General features: G+C 38.8%; 1 long non-coding RNA gene across 1 annotated transcript; it reads right to left on the reverse strand.

The window, feature by feature from the left end:
• Nucleotides 1–10,346: 10,346 nt before the first annotated feature.
• Nucleotides 10,347–13,513, reverse strand: LOC112847170 (uncharacterized). The gene is made up of 2 exons (XR_003220560.1): nucleotides 10,655–13,513; nucleotides 10,347–10,581 (listed from the first exon to the last, which is right to left on the reverse strand). It is a non-coding gene; the product is annotated as an uncharacterized LOC112847170 (long non-coding RNA).
• Nucleotides 13,514–15,769: the final 2,256 nt, after the last annotated feature.

The raw sequence follows: 15,769 nt of genomic DNA on the forward strand, positions 1-15,769 counted from the left end.
TTAGCAGATGAACAAGCTCACAGTGATGCATATATGCACACATACTGGGTGATATTGAGGATGCTTGTTTAAATTTTTTGCTAGCCAACTCTAATCTACTGAAGAAAACTGACAAAATAGTGCAGTTTTAATTTGTTTTTTTTGGTCGTGCCATAAACCAAATGATAAAATAGGCAGAAATTCTCACCTGATGATTACACAAAATAAAATGATTTAGGGGCCATCAAAGTACACTGAAAAAATGGGAATTGGCAGGCTTTTGAATTTGCACAAATGAATTTAGTTAATTCTACACAAGCCTTTCATGTTTCTCTTATTTACATGATTGAATAAAGTACAATTTACTTGATTATAAACAATACTGAGACTACTCATTTTTCTTGCATTGATTTAAAGTGACTAAATTAGAATACTAAAACCATTGTAATCATGTTTGACCACAACCGGAAATGATGCAATATATTCAAAGACAACAACTAAATATGATTGGATAATAAGACCTAGAGTCTTATCCAATAAGACAACAACATAATTTAAGGAGAGCGCAATTGACCGCCAGATTCTGGAAGACTGTTTAGCCACATGCAACCTTTGGCACTGAGTCAGGCATACTGAGAAGGTAAGTAATCTAAATTCATTTGTTTTAGTTAGGTACGTTTTCACAGAATTGTTGTAGTGCATGCTATATGTTCATGCTATATGAAAAGTAATCTGTAATGCATCTACATGTTGTTTTTACAGTGCTAGCTAAAGTTGGTATTAGCTTCGTGGCTAAAGCTGAAAAATAGAAACAAATTGCACATAGTAGGGAGAAAGCAGCTGTTGTCGGTCGGATATGGAATTTATGTCTGTGACAGAGAGCACTGGCGTTTTTGATGGCTTAGCAAGTTAAAACGTCACTGAGAGAGCGCAATAGTGTTTGTGTTACTCGTGCTAGTTATGGCTACAGTGGCTAATTAGTCAGGCTGTAACCGTCAGAGTTTAAGAAGCTGGGAGCGCCACAGTGCCATACCTTAATTCTTGCTGCTGACACGCACTCAAGTTATAATAAGGATCCTGCCACCTTAGACGTGGGTTTAAGAACCTGTGCCCATAAATGCCAAATCATTTTTCCATTTAGTCATTGTTTTAGGTGAAGTGTCACTTACTTGACTATTCTATTGGTCAAGCCCAAATAATACAGCAGATATCTACAAGGAGATAAGTTTATTAAGTGATGTATTGTGAATTTTCCAACATTGTCCTAACAAAAATTAGGACCCTTTTTTCCCCCTTTTTTTTCTACTTTGTGTGGAACATATGTGAGCTGCTTCTCAAAACATTATGTATAAATGAGAGAAAGATTGGTACTCTTCTGGACTGGAATACCTTTTTTTCAATTAAAATTAATGTTTTTTGTGATGGTGGAATTTTTACCTTTATGATCACAGAAGTCAAAACATCAGATGATGATAGCTTACCATCTAAACTCCCCATCTCTTGGCAAGTCTGAATTAGAGGTCTCAGCTGTATCAGCTTTTCTAGTGGATTTGCTTAAAGAGGAGATAGCTTAAGTCATTAGGTACATATTCCCTGACATTCTAGAGGTCAACCTTGGACAGTGTGTGACATTAAAGGGCATAACTTATAGAAAGGGAATGGTACTGTCCCACAGGGCAGCAGGTGGATTGCCAGAATACTGAAAAACCATATCTGCATTGTACCACAGCATATTCTACATTGTCAGAGAGCTTTGTGGCTGGTACAGAGAGCACGACAGAGCTTTTGAGCTCAGCCCAGTATCCACAAGAATATTCACTCTCGTTTCACTCTGTGAAATCCTTGATACTTATCCATTGGTTGACTATAAGACTGGATCAGTCCACATTGTGACTTTAAAAAGACATATAGAAATAAAAGGTGTTCAGATAAGTGTAATAGGTTCAGTCGCATGTATTTCATTAGATAAATTCTTCTTTTTTTTTGTCTGATCTTTATAACTTTGACTATTGGGTATGGATAGCTGTATGAAAACTAAACTGAAATGGTTCTTTCTGAATGTCTGATATGTAATTCTTTTTTGCCTACAGAGTCCTATGGGGAGTCCTATGGTCCTAAAGACTGTCTTGGCTGACGGAACCTGTCGAAGGCTCACTCTCTAATGGAGCGCCTGAATCAACTGAGGATCTCATCATTGAAGTCAAGAGACAGTGTGGTCTTCAGGGCAGTTTCAGACTTCAGTTTATGGATTCCTTGTTTGGGAATGAGTTTCTTAATCTTACCTCAGTTTCAGAAGTAGCAGACAAAGGGACTCTTAAAGCTATTGACATGTCAAAGCCCACCACATGGACATAAAAAGAGTAACAGAGTTGGTGAAACTCAAGATGGAAGAGACTTTTTCATACAGAAGACATGAAGTTGTTCGTGATGCACCAATGGTGGAGGCTGCCTGCTCTATTTGACTTCCATGAGGTAAGGTTTGCCTCATACACGGTGTTCTTGTGGTATTAGCCTAAAATGGTTAAGGCACAGTTGTTGTTTGACAGCCCATTTCTTCAGCATGAGTGATTGCAGCCTTCTTCCAGGTATTAAACCTTTGAAGCTCATTCCTCTGTGCTCATGTTTTCAGATCAACGCTGAGTTTAAGAGAATTGCCACCATCCCCCCTCAAACAAAGTTCCTGGCTCAGCTGGATCTCCACTTGGACAACCTGGTGAAGTTGGTCAACAGAAGAGGAGAGCTCGGACTAATACTGGAAAGAATTGTGGCACAAATGGATAATGTAAGTGATAAAGCCTCAACACTCACTTAATATGATCCTCTTTGGATGAAACTTTATAATTGTGGAAGATTTCAGATGTTTTCCCATGATAAATTCTCTCATTTTGTATTTTTACATCTGCTTGTTTTTTTTAACCTTCACTTTGTCAACTTATTATTAATTGCCAGTAAACCTATTATTAATTTGTGTGCCTTTACTTTAAAAACATTCATGTAAAGTACACTATTAAAACTTAAATCAAGGACAAGGGCTGAATGAAGATGCTAATTACATACATTTCATTTCAGTGTGAAGATGTTGATGCTGGACGTGAGTGTGTCAAGGGAGTGTGTATCTACATAGGTGAAGACCCTGGCATGATTATCCGGGAGTATGTGGTATGTACTTGTCTTTTTTTTCTTTTCTTTTTTTCGGACTTTCCACAGTGTGTCATATTACTTACTTGGCATGAAATGACTAACATGGCTTCTTTTTTACAGGGCATGGAAGAACGTGCCATCAATGAGACTGTTGAAGACACCACTGTTCGAATTTATCTTCTTAAAGAGCAAGCTTCAGCAGAAGAACAAGAGTTGTCCTTGCAGGCATCAGGGTGGCGAAGAATTTGGATAATGTAGCATTTGCTGTGATAATGCTATTTGGACTCATGTATGCATTAAACCTTACCTACCCTGCTGACCTCCGCTACACACCTCCGTTTTCCAGAAGGTTTTCATGGAACTGGATGGAGCTAAACTCTCTAAAGTTTTTGCTTTTAAAAACCATCTGTTTCATTGAGAAGTCAAAGACAGCACTTCTGCAATTCTTTGCAGTTTTTCATTTTGTGTTCAGTAACGTTATACTGCTTATCTTTTTATTGCTTTCCCCTCATGTGACTGCAAGGATGATTTTTCCTTCTGGTATTATGTTGTAAGAAATATTTACTGACGATTTTTAGCAATATGTTCTGAGTCAACCTTAATGTCCTGCTTACATGTTTAAAAGGAAGATTAAGATTCATGTAGGTGTTTGGTATTAGTTATGTAACAATGTCATTTAAGGCTCAACTTAGTTGAAATCTTGTACAGGTAAATACTTGTACAGAAGCTGAAACTGTTGTCAAATAATACACAAGTTATATTTGTGTAAATCTGTTTATTCATAAAAGCGTGTTGCTTTTTTCAGGTAGTCTTAATTTAGTTTAAATGTTCAATTGTGTAATTAATACAAATGTTATATGTAAGAGTTGACAGGATCATCTATAAGCACTTTCTTTTATTTGCTGCTAAGGTCAGTTTTTTGTGAAATATTTGCAAATGTTTTAAATTTTTCTTTTAGTTATTTCTGCAGGCTATCTTTAAAAATGTGTTAACAATTTTTTTATTGATGTGATCTTGGGGTTGTTCATGGCAGCTTGCTGCTTTCACTGCTGTTACAGTTTAATAAAGGTGAATTGTTCAGCAGCACTCACGGTCTTTGCCTTTTTTGTCAATAATGATCAGTTAATATTTCAATTGAAAAAATTAAGTAGGATTTAAAGCCATAATTTGTGTTGCAGGAACATAATTGCAATGTGTTTACATTACACAATATCATTGCATACCACTGCCAATCAAAAATAAGTTGGTGTTAAACATTAAAATATATTGAAATTATGCAATACATTGATATTATGGTAACAGATTAATATTAGTACATCAAACATGATTTTTTAAAGTAATCTGATGTAAATAAAATACTTTGATTTGACAAGCATTAATTACTTGAGGGAAAGTGGAAAATTAAGTCAGTCATACTTATTCATATTATGTGGGACCGATGTACACAATAAAATCAAGTAAATTGAAAGAACTTTTTTTTTCAGTGTAATAACTATTATGTGTATGTATTAAAGGTTCCATATTGTACCACTTTAAGACATATTAGTGTTAATCTCGCATGTCCGCAGATTGTAGATTCCAAGTTTCAGCCTGAAAAACCACAGAGATAAATTTTATATGTCATGCTTGTATGCTCCTGGTTTTGAGCTCCATTTCTAATGGTATGTTGTTATTTGTAGCTTTAAATAAAACTGGTACAGTTGCTACATCTGTCTTTGATGCCCTATTAATGTCAATATTTCAGAGTCATTCAGTTGAGTGACTGTCGGGGCCCCTTTCCTTTCAGGCGCTGTTGGAATGCTACTTAACCCCAGCGGAAGGAATAGTATGTGGGACCTGTGGAATCTTCAACACACAGCTATCCAGATTGACAGCAAAAGTAGTAGCTCAGTGTTCCAACATTCAGAAGAAGGAACTGCTCTCATGACTAGAGATTGATGAGGTACAACACAAATTCTATGGCAAGAGGGAGCCAAGACGACAGGTCAGGGGGGAGATATCATTAACACCCCCACCGGACATAGTGTACCAAGCCCCAAGTATGACGGAAGAAGAAGTTCAGTGCGAGAGAAACTGACCTGAAAGATAGGATTATGGCGAAGCTTGAAACCTGGACATCCGTAGCCGCTTACAAAGTGAAGTGAAGTGAAGTGCCCTCTGAAGGTCTGCTATATGATGTGAATGCAGCACTAGGGACAATTCCTACTGCGACCATCACCGAGACTAATTGGCTGGTCTACACCATGGCAGCAGTGATCAGTGATATGCTTGGCTACAAAGTAAACAGCCACGAGCAGAATCCTCAATGGAGAAGGACACTGGACAAGATCGGAAGCGAAGTTAGCCAACTATCTGAGTTGCAGAAAGGTGCAGTGAAGAAAGTGCCTAAGAAGTATAGCAAGCTGTCCATACCTAAGGCGTTTAAAAAATGTCAAGCAAAAACTCACAGCCTTGGCCAGCCGCTTGAAGAGCTATACCAGAGAAATAGAAGGCAGGCGGATAAGTCAGCTATTCTCCACATAAAAGCGCCTTGAGGCGACTTTTGTTGTGATTTGGCGCTATATAAATAAAATTGAATTGAATTGAATTGAATTGAATTGAATTGAATTGAACAGTCCAGAGAACAGCCCCACCAAGGCTGAAGACTGACCAGCACTTGAAGAGCCTATGACAGAAGACACACCAAGAATGGCTACCTGAAAGCTGGTCAATAACCTGCCTCAGTACAACATGGAATCTCCTGTCAGGCATCATAGCGGCGAAAATGAGTTACACAGCATACACAGCATACACAGCATCCACGTTGATGACGAAACAACTAGTAGCACAGTAGCTCAGCCCTTCGGAAGAAGGGACTGCTCTCACAGCTAGAGATTGACAAGGTACAACACACATGCTACAGCAAGGGGGAGCCAGGACGACAGGTCGGGGGGAGATATCATCACTCCAAGCCCCAAGTGTGATAGAAGAAGGATTGTTGAGTGCAAGACAAACTGACCTGAAAGATAGAATCATAGTGAAGCTTGAAACCTTGATCCTCTGTAGCCAGTTACCAAAACTACGTGAAGTACCCTCAGAAGGTCTACTACTTGATGTGAATGCAGCACTACTGACAATACCTTCTTCTTTGGCTCTCGGAGGAGGCGGACGCACTTTTTCTCCTCTCCCTTATCTTGCCTGCTTATGTCCTTGTCTAGTCTCGTGTTTTTCTTTGTATTTTCCCTGGAACACTCTCTCGCAGTCTGTTCTCTAAAACCTAAAAGAGGAATTATGGATTGGATCAACTGGTCCCTAAATGCAATTGACACCCTTTCTCAACGAGAAGTTTGAGCTTGGGTGAGCCTGAGTGGTGAAGATATCTACCTATTCGGAACCATGGTAACAGGGTTCTGGCTGATCGGAGCTGGCTTGGCCCTGACTTATCGAAGAATTAAGAAAGCGGAACCGGCTGTTCAAACCCCCACAAGGCTGCCCGCTGGGATTGGAACAATGGGAGAGGCGTGAGTTTCTCAAAATGGACTCATTGAGTCAGCACGGATAAGATCTTGGAGAGGCTACGGCTGCTGTGAATACTCAGAATAAGATCTCTGACTGCAGACTGGATACATCTTGGAAGGGCTAGCCCGGAATAACATCTCTGGGCGCAAAATTGGATGACATCTCGGGGAGGCACACTGCCGTGAGTTCTCAGACATTGGCTCCTTGAGCACAAGAAGTGACAACATCACAGAACGCAAGTATGGCGAAGCTCGCGGCTCTCCAACGGGAGATTGAGAGACCAGTGTTGGACTGTAGAACTGCTTTGAAATTCATATGAGCTGTTCGCACTAAAGTAAAAAAATAACGTCACTTATGCGGATACCCCTTTGGCGCCAGCTGCAAGGCTGGAGCTGAACAAAACACCCTGATAACGACTGTGTTTAGTCTGTTCCTTCCCATTCCATGCAAGGCCACCTGGGTTGGCTGGAAGACTGTTTACTTAGCCTGGCAGGGCGAAGGACACTGTCTCAGCTGAACTCTGGACACGGACACACATACATATACTGATACTGATAAGCACTCACCGACGCATCACCCTCCCTACCCCCGATCCAACGCCACCTCCAACGCTTACCTCCCCTCTGATGTGGACATCGGGTCAGTTGGAGGCGCAGTCGAAGATTGCAGCGGTCCCAGATCAGATGTACACACTGGAACTCTTTCCCATGTTGCTTGTCTGTGTTTATTGTGCTATGGTGTGTTGATATCTGTGCATTCCTGTATTATCCTTTTCTGTTACACATTTCGATGTTTTTTTCCTCGCTACCTAGCCTGACCTGTCTCCCCAATGTGATGTTTGTGTATTGTATGTACGGTTGGCAAGGTCTGTCATCTCGGTTGCGGGCAAAAGACCTGCAACTGACAAATAAAGGCTATCTCATCTCATCTCATCTCTCTCTCACCTCCTCTACACTACGGCAGCAGCCACAAGCATCAGTGCCCTCCATGGAGAAGGAAATCAGGATCAGAAACGCCATAACCAAGTGGCCAGCATAGTATACAGAAACATCTGTGGTGAGTATGGACTAGAGGTCAAAATGGGAGACGCCCCCTAGGGTGGTCGAGAATGACCGAGCTAAGATCTTCTGGGACTTCCAGATACAGATGGTCAAAATGGTGGTGGCTAACCAATGGGAAATAGTGATAGATATAGCAATACCGAATGACAGCAAAATCAGGAAGAAGGAACAGTTCCAATGGCTCAGAGAAGAGCTCGAGAAGATATCGAGAGTGAAGGTAACAGTGGTCCCAGTGGTAATTGGAGCACTTTGACCATAATGGCCTGATTCGTGTAGTCTCTTCTGAACAGTTGATGTATAGATTTGTCTGCTACTGGAACTTTCTGTGGTATCTGGGCTCTGATCTGAGGTGCTGTTAACTTGCCATTTCTGCTGGTGACTCGGATGAATTTATCCTCAGCAGCAGAGGTGACGCTTGATCTTCCTTTCCTGGATCTTCCTCGTGTGAGCAAATTTCATCGTAGGGCTTGATGGTTTTTGCAGCTGCACTTGGGGACACATTCAAAGTTTTAGCAATTTTCTGGACTGAATGACCTTCAGTTCTTAAAGTAATTATGGACTGTAGTTTCTCCTTACTTAGCTGATTAGTTCTTGCCATAATATTAATTCTAACAGTTGTCAAATATGGCTCTCAGCTGTGTACCAACCTGACTTCTGCATAACACAACTGATGGTCCCAACCTTATTAAGAAGGCAAGAAATTCCACAAATGAACCCTGATAATGCTCAACTGTGAATTAAAAATTATTTCAGGTGACTACATCATGAAGTTCACTGACAGAAGGCCAACGGTTTTGGAGCATTGAACAACAAAGCAAACAGTGGCTATTTTGAGGACTGTAAAATATAAGACGCATTTAGAGTTGATCATTTTTTTCTTTGCTACATAATTCCCTATATCTTTTTTCATATATTCACTGTTTTCAGTATGTATCTAAAACGTGGAAAGTAGTGAAAATAAATAAAAACCATTAAATGAGAAGGCATGTCCAAACTTTTGACTGGTAGTGTGTATATACAGTATACCCAGTTATTCAGAGTTCTTCACACATCTTACTTTGAGTTGCTGTATCTGATCTGCCCTCCTTCATCACAGATTCTGCCCTAGTGTGCTTACCTGCCATATTCTGTTGTGAACCTCTACCTGTTGTGAATTTAAAAGAGTTAATTAAAGTCCTTGAACTTTTTCCAATGGATCCAGCTTATGAGTCTTTTGCATCAGCAGTCACACTGACAACAGTTTATGTCTACATCAGGAAAGATTTTTGAATTTGATTTTATTCAAATGCAGTATCTTTGGTGTTTATAAATCAGCCTGTAAAGTTTCCAGATTTTATTCATGTTACATTTTCCACAGATTTATGACCTGTGTGCATGCAATCAAAGCTAATAATTACATTAGCCCCACTAGGCAACAACACAGGTGTCCAGTTACTTGGGAGGTATCTTTAGTTTAGCCCTTTCATGCATAGTGGCCACTACAGTGGACAGCTATTCAAAGCCTGTTTTCTTGTATTTGTGTCAATGTTGATGGTATACTTGCACATAATCCACTACAATGGACGCTGATGTGTCACTGCATACCAAATTCATAAGTCAAAATATATGTTGTCCACTTAAGTGGAAATGTAAAAAACTGTTTGAAAAGTACATGTTTAAAAAAACGAAGTTCAAAAATATTTTTTTCATGCCTAAAGATGAATAAAATTACTTAAGAAAAAAAAATCCTGATTAAGGTTGTTGTAATTCATGCATGAAAGGGTTAAAGTATTCCATAGTGTTTTTAGTCAAGTGACTGGAGAACATGAACATGTTAGTTTGGATATTCCTAGGGTATATTAAGAGTATTTTCATCATTTTATATGCTGTCATACAGCCCTTTTAGATATTATATTGTGCATTTATATTTCTGCTAAACTGACCATACTGCACTGACAACAACAAAAAAACACACATTCACACATGCACATTAATTTACCTCAGTGGAGATTGTTGTATTACTGAAGTTTAACACATTAGTTAATTATGTTACTAGTCACAAAAAGAAACTAAGCTAATGAGACAGCAACAGGTTGCATGTTTTTCTTCTTTTTTTCAACCAAGAGGTTAGCGTCAGTTCATCCACAAAGGAGCTGAAAGTCCAAAATAACTTTAAATACACATAGAAACTGATAATGATTTTTCTTGGCAAAAATATGTCTTGCTGCCGACTGTCGACAGCAGCACATTTAACATCCATGTTAACAGCTTTTCTGTGACATTTGCCTAATACTGACCCAGGAAAAGTGAACAGCAATGAGGAGGGACTATCGTTCAGTTTCTTGCTCAACTCCTACTGGCTACCGATCTATGTAGACAGTTCTTACTGGCCTATAAAGTGTTGCCTGAATTCTTTAAGCCAAGCGGTTAGAAGAATTGCAGCTCATACTTTACACATTGACACTTATAAAATTCTTTTAACAGTATTTAGGAAATGAGAATTAGTTCCGAAAAAAAATATTTTTTTCCCCAATTGATTCTCTGAAACAAGTCATTAGTGGACATTCTCTGTGAACTATAATTGATTTACAAAATGTGCTAATCTATTTTGTATGTGCCAAGAATAATACATGGGCAAAAGCAGCTAGTTGTCACGAGGGAGCAGGGAGGACTCGGCGCAGACTGAAATCACAGAAAACAGGTTTTATTTACACACTCCTGGTGCACTATACACTGGTGAAGGAGAAGGGGGTCAGGGTTCCCAGGGGTACAGGGAAGAATCGGGAAAAGTGTCCTCTCTTACTCCACCCCACTCGGGCAGGGCGGCGCGCTTGGAAAGGTCCTTTCCTCACGCACGCCACTCTCACTACGGCACTCACGAACAGGCTTAGGTGTCCAGATCTCCAAACCAAGCACGAGAAATCTGTATACAGAGAACAAGAGTTAACTTTCACGAAGAGAGCTCAAAAACTGGCTGAGGCTAAAGTAGCACTGACGAGCGTTACTCAATAGTCCAGCGGCGAGATGCTCTCAGTCACAGCCTTAAGTAGCGAGAGCAAACAAGGTGAGGAGCCACAGGTGATTGCCTACAGGTGGTGAAGGCCAGGAGCGGGAGCCCACTATGAGCTCCGCCCAGGCAGCGAGTAGAGAGAGAGGGAGAGAAGAGAGGAGAGAGGCAAAAACAACACATGTAGCCACACAGGGCCAGCCGAGCAGGCACGGGGACCATGACACTAGTGAGAATAGTAGAATTCCTCTGGTAACCATGAACCAAGTTTTTCTCCTAAAATCAACAGGTGTTTGGTGCTAGGAAAGAGTCAGGCATTATACTTTTCCAAGTGAATGTCAGTACAAAATCCACCAGCTGTACCACTGGATTACGGCAACCTTTGACCTGCTGAAGATATTCCAGGGAAACTGGAAGGTAGATAGTAACTGGAATGAATCCTCTGTGAACAATGAATTCATGTCTAAAACTTGATGGAAACATAATACTTAATTTTCTGATGTCATGAAAGCCTCAAAAATCATATCATTGTTTGTACAAGGGAATAGTGATGAAAGACCGAATACTTCTTCTCCTGAGAACAATGAATGCCTATCATGTAGAAGATAATTCTCCATGAATAAAAGCAGTGGAAAGACTTAAGCTTTGTATATGAACTTTGGCAACTGCATCCGAGTATAAGCCATGCTTTAACACACTGGCACAATTAAATTTATTATATTAAGAGAATTTTATGTATCAATTTTTTCTATTAAGGAGCTAGATGAGACATTTGTGGTGCTTTGTGTACCTCTCTTAGATGATTTTTATTGAAGTTCACAGACTGACATTGACAAAATTTTAAATTCTATATAAGGTCGTCACTGGTCAAAGGACAACACCAATTAAAAATGGTCCCATATAGTTATGCAGTGAAAGCCTTTCTTCTTGCAGAAGAAACTGCATTTGGGACAGATGGCTTTCTAAATCCACTGATTCCTAGCCAACCCATGAAAAGGTTAGTGCACAGACAGCAGGCAATCAAGCTACAGTCTTCCCCAAGTTTTATGGTCATCGTATAATGCTTTGACTCATATCGTGATATGTGTGCTCAATCCATGTACATACACAACATTTACCACACCTAACAAGCCTTCGAGTAGGCTTCTCACGCCTAGGGCTCACAGGGTTAATGTGAGTGAGTCAAAACTGCACATGCATCTGGGGACTGGCATATATACCTCATTCAGGGAAGGAAGCATGCAATTATCAACTGAAGATTGAGTGAGCTTATACAACTCAGCTTATAACTTTCAGATGTATGTTCAGTGCTTTAACAACATTCGTATAGAAACCCAAAAAGAGAAATAGAGCAGAGAAAATGAAAAACAGTAGTAGGCAGAAAGACTGACATTTAGATTTCATTAATTTGACTGACGTTCTCATTCCGAGTAACTTAATTGGAGCTCAACAGTTGAATTCACAATATTCTGGTAAGATGCCAAAATTATAATAAAAAGTTATGAAATAAATACAACACACTTGAAGAGAGAAATGAGAGAAGAGAAGGAAAAATAAGGAGACATCAGGAAGTCTGGGAAGGAATCAAAATGATGAACTAAGTGGCCTGTGGTCACCGACAAGCAGAGCAAGCTGGTGTGTGTAGACCTGGACAGTGGCCTGGTTGTATGCATGTGTGAATCCCTTTGCAACCTTGTTTGCCAACAACAGGATTTTGTATGCAATACAAGCAGCCTTGTGGAGGAACTGTAAGAGTGGGATAACATAGGAGGGTCTGAGCATGTTAAAAATGAGGCATGCTGCTGTGTTCTGGATTAGATGGAGAGGTTGGATGGAGTGTGGTCACAGAGGGAATCAGAGTAGCCCAGACAAGAGGTGACTAAATTTGAGCGAGGAACTTGACAGAACCTCTGTTGAGGAAAGGTCTCATGTTGTGCTGCATTTCGGGTTTGGAGTTCTACTACATTTTGGGGATTCTGGGTGCCTGTCACCATTGTATTGTCACTGCCAACATGGATGAATGGGCTTGGTTTAAGGCAAGATCTCCCAAGGAGTGAGAATGCATGAATATTTTCAAGACTGAATCTGAGGTTGTGATGTCAGGGGAAAAACACAAGTATGGAAAAAAGCAGTAGAAATCAATTTTCGTGGAGTTACACTGAATTTGAGGTGACACATCAAAATGGAAATAATGAATATACTTAAAAAGCAGAGATATTAAATATTCCCTTCTGTGAGTCCTTTTTTGTATTAGCCTGTAAATAGACCGTGTGTTTGTGTACAAATTACAGCTTTTCTTTCAACCCACAGCTCAAATAAAATGCTTGAGAAGAAATTAATAAATAACAAATTGCCTTCAGGATATCATCACATTCAACATTTCCTGTCTTGAACACACAGAAATAGCAGCTGGCCCCAGGGATAAACTTGACATATTTTGTTTTTCTAAAATTAATGATTTCCCACATAGACAGCTAATAACGGTTTGCCAGACGGTTATTGGGAGGAAGCTGCCAGAGTACACAGTTCTTCGGTTTACATTTTGTTTCTTTATTTTTACTCGGCTTTGAACTCCACCCACTCCCCTGCTGCTGAAGAATCCCGAGAGAGATGGAGAAGGAGATTGCAAGATGGTCATGATTGTCTCCTTGCTGTTTGTGCAGTGTCATGAGTAGTGTTTATCAAATGAATGTGCGTGTATGTGTGTACAGTTTTCCTATGGAGGTTGACAAAAAAGTCTTTAATATAAATCCACCTGGTTTGTAATGTAATGTAAAACTGTACTATCTGGGATACATTATAGGGGAAAAACTGCATAATCTATACTGCTCAACAGCACTACTGTTGATACATTATTATATAGTTGGAGGTGCATTTCACTACATTATATTGCTTGAAAGGGTAAAAAAAATTAAATTAAAATTAAACTGTACCCATTTATAGAGACTACAAATAATTAAAAGTTGTAAAAATTTAGTTTTTTAATGACATATCATATGACAACATAAAGATGAGGCAGTGTAAAGATGTTCTTTGTTCTGATGAAAGTATATTAAAAAATACTAAAGCAATAGTGAGCTCAGTACATTGTTTAACCAACATCTGTTCTTTTAAATTTTCACATGACCATAATAATCATGCAGCTGTTTTCTATAGTCTCTCTTTACTCTCACTGTGTACGGCCCACAAAGCATAAAACAGCAGACAGATGTATCAACTACACAGTGAATTGACAGCTGTAAATTTAAATGTGAAAAAGCCAAATTCCACGGTCTAGAACAAAACAGGAGTTTAATATGGGTAAATACCATACAGACTAAAAGCTGCTCTCTATGCTGAAGTTTAAAAAGCGGTTACCCAGTGCTGGTTCTGTACTTCATATTCCTGGTTTCTTTTACTGCTCATTTTGTGGGAGCCCAATTAATTGCTAAACTATGCTGTCAATTATGAAGACAATTACAATTGTAAAAAAGAAAGTTTTCACAGGACTCAAATTTTCACACGCAGTCCTCTGAAAAACAAATGATATATTTATCGATCCCTTAGTGCTTCCTTATGTGAGCAATAACCAGGTTATGTAGTGCTAATCAAACGTACTTGTCAGTGTTATAATTTCTATAACAGCAGATGTTTTGACAGTTTGCTGATCAGATGTGTGGAAACCATAATTTTCCCAGGAGTGGACAACCCAGCCAATTTACTCCAAGGTCAGACAATGTAATTCAAAGAGAAACTGCAAAAATCCAAAGAGCTACATGTCAGACTTCACAGGCTTCAGTTAGCCTATTAAATGTTTACTTTCATGACCATTTAATTGTTAAAAAACTTGAAAAGTTGCCAGGATAAAGCAAGCAATTCTGCAAGAAAATGTCTGAAAAAGAAAAGGGTCAAAGTCCACACCTAAACCCACGTGATGAAGTCATACAGAAAATAATAACTTTAAAATTACTGCTGCTATAATTGGTTCTCCAAACTAGTGAAACTCATGGGGTGTTAGGGTTTTACACAGGACTACATAGAATGTTTTCTTTTTCACATGACTGTATGTTTATTTCAAAATTTAGCTTACCTCCATTCCCTACAGGCACTCTAGAAGTGGGACTAGTAAGACTGGATTTAATTGTATTTATATATTGGCAAATAGACATAAGAAAAGATATAGACTTTATTTAATCCCACACTGGGGAAATTCACTCATTACAGCAGCACAAGGGACAAAAAGAAAAGGTGAACTGGAGATATATTAGAAAAATAAAAATAGGAAACAAATAAGTCTACAAAAAAAGACAGAATACTCAACACATACCATGTACAGTTGGTTACTATATACAGTGAAAGACGCCAATATTTTTCTTTTTTATATGTACATAAAGTGGAGTAAGAGTGATAATAATATACCATGGCTGTAGCAATCTGCTACTGAAAGAGCTGCTCAGGGTCTCCATAGTCTCATGAAGGAGGTGAGTAGTGTTGTCCATAATGGACATTAGCTTGGCTAACATATAGACATAAATTAGTACAGCTCCGTTTGTTTTGCAGACCGTTTCACAATAAAAAAAAAACTTCACTGACTGCAAAATATTTTAATATAAGTATTTTTTTTTTTTTAGTTTGCCCAAATTATGTTTGAGCCTCTGAAAATAGGTGAATATGTAAAAAAAAAAAAAATGGCTGTAATTCCTAAACACCTATTGCAAAAACTTACAAAAACCCATTTATTTAAAATAAAATTCTGCACTGAGATCACATCTTTACTGTCGATTTAAAGGTTCATAGATTCTGCGTGGCCTGAAAAGATGTTTTGATATCCAAGGTCTCGTTTCTGTAGGCATGTACTACATTTATTTCATGTTCTTCTGAATTTTCAATTTCAGGCAAGTTAAACTTTAAATAAATCTTTGTAGTATGTTACAGGTCAAACTGACATGTGAAACTGACATCTCTGATATTGACTGGGTATTTAATGATAAACAGTTCTACATTTATTTTGTTCAAATACTTAGCAGACAGAGCACAACGCAAGTAATCTTTATCTCTACATATTAGTTAAATGTTAAATGTAGTGCATTTACTTTGAGTTTATTTGAAGCACTTCTACACTACT

The sequence above is a fragment of the Oreochromis niloticus genome, linkage group LG6, assembly GCF_001858045.2.
Source record: "Oreochromis niloticus isolate F11D_XX linkage group LG6, O_niloticus_UMD_NMBU, whole genome shotgun sequence".
In the NCBI taxonomy this organism is placed as follows: domain Eukaryota; kingdom Metazoa; phylum Chordata; class Actinopteri; order Cichliformes; family Cichlidae; genus Oreochromis; species Oreochromis niloticus.